We start from the raw sequence: 14,861 nt of genomic DNA, 5'->3' as shown, positions 1-14,861 counted from the left end.
GTTGCCAATCATTTTGGCACAACTTAGAAACGCGATTCAGAGCGATTGAGAAATTAGTTATACTCATTCTTATCGATCTCAATTGATTATTCCTAGAAGGGCAAAGACACTTCTGGTGAAAAATCGTTTCTTTTTTTACAAGTTATTAGAAAAATGAAGTTTCAACCTACGCAATTGATATTATTGTTTGGCCCTCGGCATCCAGACATCTTTGATTTCTCCCACTCAGCCTGAAACTTGTTAAGGCTTAAGGGTGAGCGGAAGTTGGCGGAAGTAGCGAATTCGAGGTTACCCCGTTACGCTCACCAGTCCAGTGCTGCCAGTGTTGTGTTGTCACTGTCAGTACTTAGCGTTCTCTTCTCTCTATCAAACATTCAAGAGAAGAGCAGCAGAACCTAACCTGAATGAACTTCCTCGCGACTCGTGACCGTTAGTAAAAAGACCGGCAACTGTCTCACTGACTGACTGCTGATAGCCGTTTCATTTCGCGGGTTTCTAGATTTTTACTTTGTGTGTCATTTGTTTGATTGACTCACGAACTAACTATTGCTATTTGATAAATCCATTTCATTGTCAGACTGTAAGTGCTTCTTATTTTTAGTGATATTTTAATCAAAACTGCATCATCCAAATCATAAAAACAAAATAGCGTGAGAAGTAAAGAGTGAAGAAACTTCAATTCCATTCATCCTCTCACTTCCAAATAGAGACGTTCAACGAAATTATTGCCAAGAGATCAATTGACCCAAGGTAAGATATAACAAAATAACGTTTTTTTCTTCATTTTATCAAATTTTGGTGTGCTGTCCGTCGATATTGTTGTTATAAAAAAAAAAAAACATCTGAAAGTCGTTAAGCTCAATTTCGGTTGCTCGGATTTTCTCATCAGTCAGACGACCTTCATTTCAATCTCTCAAAGGATTAAAAATCAATTAAAATATTGAATTAATTAATAAACAAATAAAAAAAAATGTAGGCCAATGATGAGGCGGGCCCCAGTCGGACGAAATGCTCTTTGTTCAACATAATATAGCCTTTCAAGGTTGGTCCTACTTTCAATTGTTTATGGAAATAAAAGTGCATTAAATTCTGAACAGCCTGCAGACCGAAACTTTTGTCTTCTACATTTTTATATTTACAACATTTTCACGCAAAATATGAAAAAAGTGAAATTTCTTAAACAATTTGGTACTCTTTCGGAATAAATTACTTACTGAGATTCCCTTCTGTGACTATTATAATTTGCGAATGAAGATGTTTATTAATAGAAAATCCGTTTTTCCCCTGATATTTTCAACTGTTAAAAAATTGAAGAATAGGAAAATTCAATTTTTTTCAATTACAGGGTGGCCGCCCAAACCACCCGGGAGAACCAGCAGGATAAAATAATTTTTAATAAAAATTCAAAAATTTATATTTTTACATAAAATTTTCTTAATAAATTTAATAAGTATATTTTTTTAATAAATATTAATAAATATTAATCATGAACGGTTATTAAGACGAAGAATATTGTTAAATAAAGCTATAATAAATATTATATATTTTTGATAAGATTATTTTGGTTTATCTTATGTTTTGTAATATAGCTTCTCCTCCCTTAAATTTATTTAGAGAAATTATAATAATTAATAGATTATTAATATGAAGATTGTTTTTATTAATAATTTTAATAATATTACGATATTTTAGTATTATTCATTCTATATTTTTTATAGATCAATTAATCATGGATTTATTTATAAAAATATTGATATATTTATTAAAATTTTTTATCGTGCATATTTATTAATTTATTTACATTTAATTTCTTTATTTTATTTAATTATAATTTTTCAATATTAAAATAGTTTGAATAAGACATTGATTTGTGGAATAAAAAAATTGCTAGAAAGTACGTTTATTAATATTTGACGTTTCGGCCTTTTTTTCTGAAAAAGGCGCGCAGTGATAGCCGAAACGTCGAATATTAATAAACGAACTGTCCAGTAGTTTCGTCTTTTATTCCTTTTAATTTAATGCAGACCGTAAGACCGACAAAAAATTCTTCCTCATATTTTGTAGCTTGTAAACTGTTGCTGATTGAACTTACAAAAAATTGCAGATTCCTTTGAGAAATCTAATTATGTGGGGATCCGCAGGAAAAAGGCCCTTATGACCGGCTCCTGTTTGGGGGATATTCGCGTTTTTCTGAGTCAGGGTCAAAATTATTATTTTCGGATTTGAGTGGGGATGACACTGGGACCCGCACTAAATCTATTAATAGCACTGTTCTCGTGGCCTGAAAGCAACCGGAAGTGGGTATGTTTCATGTTCGAAGAAAAAGTAAAACAGGTGTGCGCTTATGGCACGTGCCAAGTTTAACTGCAATTTTCTCGAACAGCAGTTTTTCCAAGTTCCAACTTGACAAATCCATACGTAACTCTATACAGACCGATCAAAATGGTTTATCGTTCATTTTCAAGTTTTAATTTGGAATTCTAAAATCTTGATCAACAATTTAAAAATTAATTATTTTTAACGATTAGTTTCAAGATCCTAATCTAAGAATTCTGCCATTTTTAAACAAAGTCCTGGAATTGTATAATATGTAACCCTTCAAGTTTGCATTCAATAATGTGGAAAATTTGCAAATAGAAAGCACATAACTTTCATAGTGTTTAGAACAATAATTAAACTTTCAAGTTTCACAATATTCAAAATTCTTTAATTTCAAAAGGCGAAACTAAGAGAGGTTTTTTAAAAAAAGAAATCATTTTTTAAAAGTCAATCCAATTATTTTGAATGCCACTTGAACTACGTGTCATGACACTCACTGATAACAAACTTGTCATCACTAAAATGACTATAACAAGGGTGTCTGCTGTGCGGTAATTTAGGGAAATCCGGGAATATTTCAGAAATTGAAAAAAAACGTGCTACCTGCTTGGACCTGGAGGGGGAAGTGAAACTCCCGAGCCGCGCAATCGCACATCGCACTGTTCACCGCCCCGGAAATTGCCGAACGTGAAATTATATTACACTACACATTCAAGCGTGTCGGCTCGACGAGCAAGCTCGAGGTCCATTTCATTCTATAGAGTTTTTAAATTTTCGAGAATTTAAGTCCAGGTCAAATTACCAAGAATATGACAGAATTTAAGAGTACTTAAGAATTTATGATTTTTAACAATATTTTTATTGTTCAGGTTATACCAGCGGTTGAATATAAATTATTTTTTAGCTCAGACATATTCAGGAATTTAAAATATGCAACGCAGTAGCTCATTAACTATTTAATACTGCTATACTGAAACTTTAACCTCAAAATTCAATTGCCTCGCATTATTTAATAAATACCACGCTGTAGAATAAGAAGATCCCACTCCTGGAAAACTTAGACGCGTGACATTTTCAAAATTCTCTGATTTTTTTTAAATTATTTTTTTCATTTCAAATCATTAATATTCAAATACCAGCATTTATTAAAAAAAAAAAGTTTTTTCGACTTTAAGAGATAACTCTTTAACAAGATACTGAATTTTTCAAAAAAAAGAAATTGAATTTTAACATAATATTTGAATATTCGGCTTAAAAGATTTTTCAATTAAAAACTAAATAAAAGTTTATCTAAATTATTGAACCTTCAAACCAGCATTTTCCAACAAAAAATATGACCGCTCAACAAAAAATTTATTTTCCACGAAACTGATGCATTTTTACGTGAAAAAACGAAATTTCTGACTAAAAAGTAATTTTTTTACAAACAAAAAATGCGAATTTTCAACTAAAATATGTCTATCTTAAAAAATCGAAAAGTTCCATTTCCTGTTAAGAAATGAATTCTAAACAACGAAAATGAAGTATTTTCCAATAAGTTGCATTTTTATATAAAAAATGAAATTTCTTCTATAACAGATGAAGTTTTAAATCAAAAATATATATTTTCAAGGAAATAGTTGAATTTTCTGTTGAAAAAGATTTTAGTCGAGTTTTCACGATCAAACTATGAATTTTTTAACAAGAAATAATTTACTACCAAAAAAATTAAATTTTCAATTTAAAAAAAGACGAATTTTTAACCAAAAAGGATGACTTTAACAGAATTGTTGCATTCTCCAACAAATAGTTGCCGTTTTTTTACCAAAAAAAAATAATAATCTTAAAGCAGAAGAATTTTTGATTACAAAAAAGTTGAGTTTACATCCAAAAAAGACTCCAGTTAACTCAGTAACATTAAAAATTGAATTTTGGTAAAAAAAACAGTTTCTACGAAAAAAATTGAATTATTAATTCAAAAAGTCGAATTTTTCAACCAAAAAGGATGACATTTTTCACAAAATAGTTAAATTCTCTACCAAATAGTTGCATTTTTATCCAAAAAAGATCAATTTTGTATTAAAACAAATGAATTTGTAATAAAAAAAACAAATTTCTTTTATAAGTGAAACTTTCATCTAGAAAATATTTCAGTTTATTTTTCAACACCAAAATATACACTTTAAACAAAATGTAATTTTTCTACTAAATAGTTGGGTTTTCAAGAAAATAGTATAATAGCTTAAATTCTAACAAAACAGTTGCATTTTTATCAGATAAAGATTTAATTTCTGCTAAAGCAGGTAAACTTTAAAATAAAAAAGAGGGGAAGTTTCAACCGTAAAGTTAACGAAAAAACGCAATTTTCTATGAATTAAAATAAATTCTGAAATTCTCAGAAATTCTCAGAGAATTTATTTCTCGGTTGCATTCCCGGTAATATTCTCATTTTCGTTACCGTTCTCAAAGTAATATAACCGGTTCAAAACTTTATCTCTCTACTTCAAAAAGTATTTTTTCTCGCAATGCGAATGCGCCATAAGAAGATTCACTGCTTGAAAAATCTAGGAATTCTTAAAATTAAAAATGATAAAAAAAATTATATGAGATTTAAACGAATTGTAATATTCCAGTCGAGCAAATTACGCATATCGCAATCCACTAAGCATAGTATGAGCAAAATTTAGTAGAAAGTTAGACACCTTGTGTAATTTCAGTTTAAAATTATAGTTTCGAATGTGCAGTTCTAAAACAGCTTAATAAGCCGTGATCATCAGTTTTAAATTTAATCATTTTATTTGTGAATAGAAAGCAATTTCGAATTAAAAAACTTATAAATTGTGTAATTTCCGTTGCAAAACTATGGCTTGTCTAAATTGTCAATAGTTTTTTAAGCTTTTGAAAATTAATAATTGAATTTTTCAACTATTGAGAATTCAACTAATAATAATGGATACTTGGAACTCAGTTTACAAAAAAAATTAATTTGTTTCAAATGTCACCTCGTTTTTGACAATACCTACAACGCTTCTTGAAATGATCTCCAAAAACATGAAATATGACACCTAATGACAAAAAATGGATTGCAAATTTTCTTGTTAAGCACACAAAAATACTTTGGAAATTCTACACGGAGAAACTCTTGACCGTAAAATTTGTCATTATAATATTGATATTTAAAAAAGTTCGATGGCAATCTAGGTTATAGCCGAGAAAATAGTATTATTGCCGCGGCCATAGGAAGAAATATATTTTCTATTTCATTCATAAATATACTACAAACCTAATAATTGCTATTTATAGTTAGAAAAATTCATATTTTTGATAGCAGATTGAAGCTGAAAAAAGTGATATTCACAAATTAAATGATAAAACCGTAGTTGCAGTAGCTAGAATTTAACATGACATAAGTTGCAGAAGAGGTAAGAAAAATTACCATTTTCAATGGGAAGGTGCAATGACAGAAGAAACAGTTGAATGTAGTGCTTCGCGATTCAGTACCAAATGACGTCATTATACAAGCGCCGAAGTTCAGGAGTATGATAAAATTCCTAAATCTTATAATTTGTTTTATCACAGGGTTGGACCATGGAGTTTTTTCCTATTTTTTATTGCAAAAATTAGAAATGCGTACAATGAACATAGATAGAATGTTTTTACTATTGTGTTTTGTAAACTTCACAGTCTGCCTCAGGGATTGTAGTAAGTTTTTTTTGGCACAAGTGCAATTATTTAATCATTTATTTTATATTCCAATAGACATAATAACTTGAAAGTTTAATATTCACAATAGTAATTCCTGCAATAGTGACTCTATATCCTCACTGTTAGAAATTTCTATAGCGAGTTTGCTATAAATGTAATGGAAGCAATATGCATATACGTGTAGTCAATTTAATATACCATTATCTTGTAAAATAATATACGTGTATAGTAAAATGGAGTGCATACAATTTGAAAGTTCTTTGATGTATTCAAATCTTGTCAAACATTTAAAATTAAATAATAACCTACAATTTATTGACTCAATTCTTATTTATAGTCAAAGTGCAACGTACGGGTGAGGTTTTCATGAAAATTTACTGCCAATGTCAGAATTTTTACATGAGTACTGCTGCTTTTAGGTTAGGTGTCTTAATTATTTACTTAATTGAACGTATCCAGTTGAAACCCAGTATAATTTATGTTCATCTAGAAACAAATGTAATGCTTTATTATTTAGAATTGAAAATTACTTTTAATTTGCGTAAAGTGAAATTACTTGGCTCTTCTAAGAATTGATTAATATACATATATATTAAATTTACTACGCAGCCTCTTAATAGCTATTATATAGAACGAGTTCTTAGATTGACTATGCAAATGTATGGTAAATGTATATTAAAATTGCAAACATTTTTAACAGTGCTGGCTTGCTATTGTCGTATTATAAAAATAAATTTTATGCTATCAAATTTTATAACTGAAAGTTTCTCCGTGTAGGTATGTCGCAATCAACGAGAGCATAGGTCATTTTTTAATTTTGTTGGCCTGTGTTATCAACAATTAAATTTTCTTAAATTCATATAAGATATCAAAGATAACACGATCAATTATTATAAGAAAATTTAATAAATAAAAATTTCAAGACAAAAAAAGTTGGAAAAATCGATTTTTTGGTAAAGGGGTTGCCATTATTAAATAATATTTTGATAAATTAATAGTCATCCAATTGACTCTTAGTAAGGAATTCAGGAGATTGAAAAAATGCCAACTCTGATTCTCTCCCTTTTATAGCTTTATCCCTTTTAGAGCCTTATGTTTGTGCTTTCTCTTTAGGTGTAAAAAGTTGCAATATTGATATATAATCATAATGTTGTGGGGCACATTTTATTTCTTCAAATAATCTCTACACATCTTCTTGGAACGTTATTATAATGAAAAGATTATTAAGGAAAAATATTGTTTCTAATCATAACAATCGCCTATTTCCAAAATAATATTATTTAAATAAAAACGTACGAAACTGATTTTTTAGAGAATCCTTTATGAACTAAAATTTAACTGTGAAGTAGTTTCAACTACTGAGAATATAAGAAATATGAGCCTACACATTGAACTTGAAATGTTTCAAGTTGAAGAAAATCGAAAATCAAAAACTACCACTGAAAATGTTAAATTTACACAATTTAACATGGTATTTTATTAAATAAAAATTTCACTCGATAAAAGAAAACGTTAAAAAAAGTCAAGTTTTTGGATAAAGCAGTCGCCAGAATTCAAATATAATTTGCTTATTAATCAATTTGGTTATTATGACGAAATTGACGAACAGTTTTAACTACGGTAAAAATCCCTTTTTGCGAAAACAGCTTCGTATTAATGTAGGACTGACATTAAAACACAAAAATAATTAGGTAGTTGACTGTATGCCGTTAATTACTGATTATAGATACTTGGAGTGGATGGTAAAAAATACAGTGGATAATAATTCATTGACCTTAAAATTACTTATTTTTCATTTATTTTTGCTGTTAATTAATAATTTTTCACTGTGCCCTAAGCGCGCGCAAACTCGCGAGCGAAACGAGCCGCGGATGATGTGAATGTGCCCGCCCAGCGGGCAGATTTTTAAAGTTAAATTTTGAAGCAATAGCCAGTTGTTGACCCTGGTCAACTGTACTATTGGAGACAAAAGGTTGTACCCGCATGGTAAAAACTCTGGGATCAATTTTGTTGCAGATAATTTCCAGATGGTATGCAGTCACGTACAGCGGCATACTGCCGGATAAATTTCCGGTATTTTTGACATGAAATATAACTACTTCAGGTTACTGCCTGGATATGAGTATATAGTTTCAAATAATTCACTATGCATATAGGTCCCAGTATCGTCCCCCCATTTAAACCCAAACATAATAATTTGTACCTCTTCTTATAAAAATACAAATATCTCCTGAACTCCTTTTCATGCGGATGTCCACATATATGTGATGATTTCTGTCAATAAACGAATACTTTTTAATTCTGTTCAAGTGGTTGGAAATCGAAGCAGACAAATTAAACCTGTTTAATGCCTGCCGTGAAGCATAAATGACAGTATTTTAATCAGATCAATTGCCTACGGCCAAATTCACAGCCCCTTGAAAACAAACGAATGGCGCTTTTTGCCCATTTTAAGCCATTTCTATCCATTAAAGTACACGACTTAAAACCTCGTAACATTCCGCCTAGTACACTGTTAAAACGCGTAGTTAAAATCAACTCGGAAGCGTACCCTATAAAAGTCTCACCGTTTTCAGAATTCTTCGTGTTTCGAATTCCGATTCATATAAAATTTCGACACACTTTGTCTGGTTGCCATAACAAATTACACAGACGCGACACGCCACCATCTACAATTTTGAATTCTAGAATTTTCGTGATTTTGAGTTCGAAATTTCGCACGCGTTGACTTAATTGCAGCCCTGATGTGACGAACAACTCCTGTTTGCAAGTTTACTGTGAACAAAGCTCCGAACCTAAACTCCTTAAGAAGTCCTGCCACGACTCTTTAACTCCGGATTGAGTATGGGTTAAGGTTTTGTTTCTGTGCGGTGCGAATTAATTATATTTACTCTGAATGTACAAGACTCTAGCAGTATTAGTAATCGTCCATTTTTGTCTTCTTATTTTTTCAAAAGGATACCTGACACTTGCCTATAGCTAATGCTTGCAAGTGTTCAAAGTATACCGCACCTTAAATTCAAAAATAGTGATTCTTTTCACGTGATTCTATATCGCTGTATTTCGTAGTCAATATGGGAAAGAGAATTTTCGATAATTTGTGCTTCTATTTATCCGTTACGAAAATCTGGACGGATAAATAGTTGGATGAATGGATGACTGGAGAGACGAGCTGCCGCCGACTCTCGTGACTCGTCTGGTTGATGAAGAATCATTGGCGCTTGACTGGTCAAAGTACTCCAACGTTAGCCAGGCGCTCGCTCGCTCGTATGGCGTTGTTCTTCTCAACTTGGATTGGTTCGTATCCGTCAAGCTTCAATGAACAAGCTACCCCATAATTATTTAAAAAAAACAAGGAATAAAAAAAAGGGTACATAAAACAATTCACATTCTCTGGTCATAAAATAGATTTACGGGGGGGGGGGGGGGGGGGGGGGGGGGGTTCACTATTTGGTAAGTTTACTCATCAATAATAAATGTGCAAGTATATCTGAACATCTGGGTTATCTCAAATCGCAGTGGGAATGGTTAAACTGCAGTACACCACTCATTTGTACTATTAGTACAAAACCGTCGGATCATGAGAAAGTATAGAGGAGAGTACTCGAATATGAAATATTCTCGTAATATGAGAAAGCGGGGTATCGGCTAAACTGAGAGACCCACTTTGTTGGTTCTATCTCTAACTTGTAGCCCTTGAAGAAAGAATAATTTCGTGGTTTAGTCCATTTTTCATTGGGCTTCTAAAGATTATATGCGAACTTATTGTGAAATCAATGGTGGTCGAGTTCTTGGAAGGGAATTCTTTAAATCCTATTTATTATTCATTAAATATGTATTTAGCAGTAAAGTTTGTCTGGAGTGATGGGGATTGAATAACTGAGTAGGAAAATATGGATAATGCTGAAGTTTTTCATTATATAGGTTAGGCATAGTAAGTAAATAGTTGCACGGTGTGGTTCTCATAATATGAAATACCTGTGGTTTTTATAACACTGTGACTGCGCGGGGGAAATTAATTGGTTACAAAAGTGTTTGTGACTACTGCAAAAACTAAATATATCTAAATAGCATTAAATTTATACTTCGTAAACATATAGTCCGGGAGCTGGGTATGTTCCCGTATGCATTCAAGAGGCAAAAGGTAAAAACTAGTTAATCTTATGTATTTTGACCCGCTTAATCCAATGGTACCGGTTAATTTTACGAGAAGTGGATAGGTTTTGTTTAAAACGCAATTGTTGAAACAAATAGGAAGAAATGGTTTTTCTTTATGGGACAAATTTTTTTTAGTAAATATGGACAATGCTAAGCATAAAAGTTCTCTTGCAACTTTTTTGTTAAATGCATATTTACAAAGTTATAAATTTTCAAAGTTCAAAATTTGACGTTTTTTGCAAACTTTGAGTATCGATTATTCTTGACCTATTGAATATTTTTCGAAAATTGAAGAAGCAACTTGTTCTTTGAAAGCTCCTCTACCTATTCATTGTACGCGACATTGGATTAACCAGTCGGAAGCCTAGTTATCGCAATTTACATGTAGCGCCTTTTGTGCGCGCGACAGTGCGTTTGGCGCTTATGGCCGGCGCGCGGCGAGGTACTCGCGGCCTTACTGAAGAAAATATGATTTTATTATGATTGCTAAATTGACATGGTGCAGTGCTGACAAACTTTCACTGAATCAATAAGTAACCTTTCACTGATTTTCAGTGACTCATTTATAGCTATTTGAATTAGTGAAATTTTACTGATTCAGATTTAGAAAGTAGAAATTTGTTGTAAACTCTCGTTATAAAAATATATTAGCGTAATTTTAGTTTAAATCGTAAAACAGAAAATTGAAAATAAATTAAGGCCATGTGATGAGCCTTAAATTGATAGGAAAACAACGCAAGATGCAATACAATTTTTAATAAAGAAATTTTTTCAAAAATAATTTTTAATATAAAAAAGGCAATAAAAATACGAATGTTTCAGTATCAATGTATATTTTGAATTTCAATGATAAACATTTATTAAAATAATACATTTTGCAGGATAGCTGAAAATAAAATTTAATTTAAAATAAGAAGCAAATTTTAGAGTAATCGTAAAAAATAAAATGTGTACTTTATTGGGCAATATCTGAATAAGCAATCCCAAGTCGAGGTCCAGAAAAAAATTTAATATACATTTGACTTGCGAGCCGTAGATATCGGTTTTAATTTCTGTTATGAATCGTTAATGAATTCGTCTTGTAATTTAAATCTATAAAATTGGAAAAGAAATTATTTCGGGCATATTTGAACTTGGTATTATAAAAAAATCTCTTCCAAAGCGTTTGGTTTTCCCCAATGTCTTGAATTTCTGTTGTGGTTCTAAAAAATGATACGAAACTAAACCTTGGCAAGGGAGGGAAAATTGAGTCAAAATTCTGGATTATAGATATTTTAGGGATTTTTTTTAATTCAAGGGGAGAAGCTTGAAAAAAGGATATTCCTAGTTAATTGAAATTCTTTCCTCATTCCTGTAGATTTTTTTTTTGTAGGATCGTCTCTGTTCATTAGTATAATACAGGTCCGTTTTTGTAAACGGACTATATTTTTTAATGCCTTACAAAATCTTCAGTAATTTGTCAAAATGGATAAGAAGAAATTTTTTTTTTTTAATATCGTAATTTAGATTGATTCAGGTATTTCTGTCTGCCGGAATGGCGTACAACCGTCATTGTAACGAAGGTACAATGAGTGTCAAGCGTTGCGGAATGCAATTAAGCTGATGTTGATGTGACCGTCAAATTACAAGTTTTCGTCAACGGTCTCACCGTTCGTCAAACTGATTTATTAGTCACCCAGAAATAGGAGGATTTTCTCAGACTATCCCATAAGCTTCCTTTCTTTCAAAAACTTTTTATCTCCCAAAACCTTAATAATTCATTCCGAGATGTTATACGCAAAGCCGCTTAAAATTCTTGATGCCCTAAGGTTTGAAGAAACTTAAAGACAAAAAAGTTTCAAGTGAACGAATGCGGACTTATAAACCTTGAAGCTTGAAGCCAAAAAAATATGGATCTCGCTTTAAATGGAACACGTTCTAATCGGGTTGAAGCTAACTCTGCTTCGCATCAGCGTCAACGCAAACCAGTGAAAGAGCGAACCATCATAATCCTCAACTCTCGGAAACAATGGGGACTATCTTCTAAGCGGTGCAAGAACAGTCTCTATAAATGACACGCATTAATTTCCATTCTTTTATCCATGGCTTTCCTCGAAAATTGTATAGTGCAACAATCATTCTGCAAACATGGTATGACAATTAAGAGAAATGTATTTCATGCTTTGCAACTATTTCGCGTGATGCATTTTGGAAATCATTAAATCAATAATGCAAGGGATGTTTTCTTGCTAGCGCATTACGTCGACACGGATAATTAGTTTCACCACATAATTTACAGGCAATTTATGTTGTCAAATTGTTTATTTTTGCATAGAATCTTCAATAAATAAAACCAGAACCGTTAGCTAAGAAAGGCTGATTAACGAACTTGTTCTTCCTTTTTAAGGAAGCCATGATGAAAATGTAAAACAATGCTTTTCGACTATAATGAGGTAGTCCTTATATGCATGTAGCCCGCATTATAAATTTTGTTGTTGAATAAACCAGACCGCCAGGCGGTACATATAATTTAATCCAAAATTCTTATTCTTAACAGCCGAAAATCTCATGTTAGCTGAATCTGCCTGACATGTAGAAATGTTGGTAGAATATACCTTAGAAACCAGACAGGCAGATAAATTAGTAAATAAAAAGGGACCGTTCATAAACTACGTTACCACTTAAGGGGGGTGGGGGAGGGGTCACGCCGAAACCTATGGTTAGTAATAGGGGGAGGGGGCAGTGTGGATGTAACTTTACCAAACATTATCTTGACGTTATGAGCCAAGATAGCGTTTTATTAGCACGTTCTCCGATGAGAAATTAAACGAAGTTATTGAATTTTCCGACAGATGGCCCTATAACGATACGGTATTTTTGTCTCCGTTTCTCGACTGTGTTAATATTTCTTTGTCCTCGGTCAATGGATGATCAAAAACATCAAAAGGAACAAGTTCATTCCGGCCGGCGAGAATCACTTTCTTATTTTCATTTTTCTTGATTCATTATCGAACTACACGGTCACGTAGACATATATTGTCAACTGAACTTGTCAGAAGCGCAAACTAACGCAAAATAAACGTAAAATCCATGTTCAGCAAATGGCTATGTTACTTTAGCGAGGGGGGCGAGGGGCAGAAAAACCTGCGGTTATCACCGAGGGGGGAGGGTAAAAAATGATCAAAAATTGGTAACGTAGTTCATGAACGGTCCCAAAGCTGCGGAATAAATATTGAGCCCGTGAGCGTAATGTATGCAACAAGATGGAAGTAAACTGGTGTCAGCAAGACAATGCGCGAGACAGCAGAGTTGTAGACAGTACGAATGCTTGAATATTCTATGTATACTTACAATATTCGCTGACGTGTTGATTCATCATAAATCGTTCGTATGTAATTTATCCTTTTTGAAAAATATAGTCGTATTCTTGCATATTTCTTAACACTGCCTGGAAAATTTGAAACGAATTCGCCCCCCAGTTCTAGGAGTTTAATTAACTTGCAAGTCTTATGTCTGGAACGCAGTATTTTTAAAGAAAACTTTACTCTCGATACACATTCCCTCGCATTCTTGAGAAGGACGTGAACGAAATTATCGAGTTACTTTCAGCAGAATTTCAAAAGGCTTTTCTCTCTCTGCCTCTTTGTTTCTGAGTCAGTTCCAGACACACCTACCCCAACTGTTTGTTCCTCTCGCTTTCTCAATTTCCTCTGCTTCACTCCTTTTTGTAGACGTGACGATTTGTGCATTTTTATGCATTATTAGTGCGATCTGAATATAACCAATGTTACATTAGTTGTGCTTGATTGCACTTGTGCCCGAATACAATATTTTTGGTTGTGGAAACAAATATTTCAGATGCCAGTAAAAAATTTAGTCTTATTTTGAACCACAATGATTTTGTCCTGTATATATCAACCTTTAGCTTTTAAGATCACACGCTATGCTGTAACACTACTTTCATTGCGGGGTATTATCCTAAGATTCTAACATAGAGTTTGTATAATCCATTTTTTCAGTGTGAAAAGAACTTTCGCAGTCTTTGGCAGCTAAAAAGTTTTGTATATTTAGACCAAATTGTAATTTCAAATTAAGCCTCTTGTAGCAATTTCCATAAGTGAAATTTAACTGATTCTAGTTTACGGTTCCAGGAATGGCCACTTTCTGCACGCGATACATGTCTTGAAAATCGAACATTCCTCCATGTGTTTCAAAAACGGATTTTTAGAGAAGATGTTTCTTTTTAGTCAGTTTGCAAGTATGAGGTATGTTTGTGTAGTTGCAGAGGATATGGAATGCCGGGTTCCATCCCGCGAGCTTGGCTCGAATATTCCATAATTAACGTAATATTTTATCGTCCTCTCTCAGCAAAAGCCGCTGCCGTCCGATTCGCTTTCATGAAAATTCCAGGCTTGAGGCCTGACGGTTTTCATAATATGTGAAAAACAAATTAACGAGAAAATTGAAAATTTTTTACGTGTTATGCAAACTTTGGCTTTCGTGAGTTATTGCAAGACAGGATAAATGCGAAAGCAAACAATATTATACATTTTTCATCCTTTTCTTAAATAATGATTGGCCAAATTCGTAAGCTTCGGTCAGTAAACGTTTTAATTAAATCGGTTTGTTGATTTTAGAAAATATTTGATTGATTGAACGAAATTCGTTGGTTGAATCTACAAAATACTATAAGTATACTTATGTATGTGTGTGTGTGTCGG

The 14,861-nt window shown here is 32.3% G+C and overlaps 1 protein-coding gene across 2 annotated transcripts in view; it reads left to right on the top strand.

The window, feature by feature from the left end:
* Window positions 1-314: 314 nt before the first annotated feature.
* The window catches only part of LOC117174900 (RNA-binding protein Musashi homolog 2), a 108,242-nt gene continuing 93,695 nt past the window's right edge, over window positions 315-14,861 (top strand). For both annotated transcript variants that reach the window (XM_033364335.1, XM_033364333.1), the window contains exon 1: window positions 315-750. The gene's annotated coding sequence lies outside the window, so the exon portion shown is untranslated. The remainder of the gene's footprint in view (window positions 751-14,861) is intronic.

The sequence above is a fragment of the Belonocnema kinseyi genome, chromosome 6 (genome assembly GCF_010883055.1).
Source record: "Belonocnema kinseyi isolate 2016_QV_RU_SX_M_011 chromosome 6, B_treatae_v1, whole genome shotgun sequence".
NCBI lineage: Eukaryota > Metazoa > Arthropoda > Insecta > Hymenoptera > Cynipidae > Belonocnema > Belonocnema kinseyi.
Note: the sequence above shows the minus strand (reverse complement) of the source record. Positions and strands in the feature narration are given on the sequence as shown.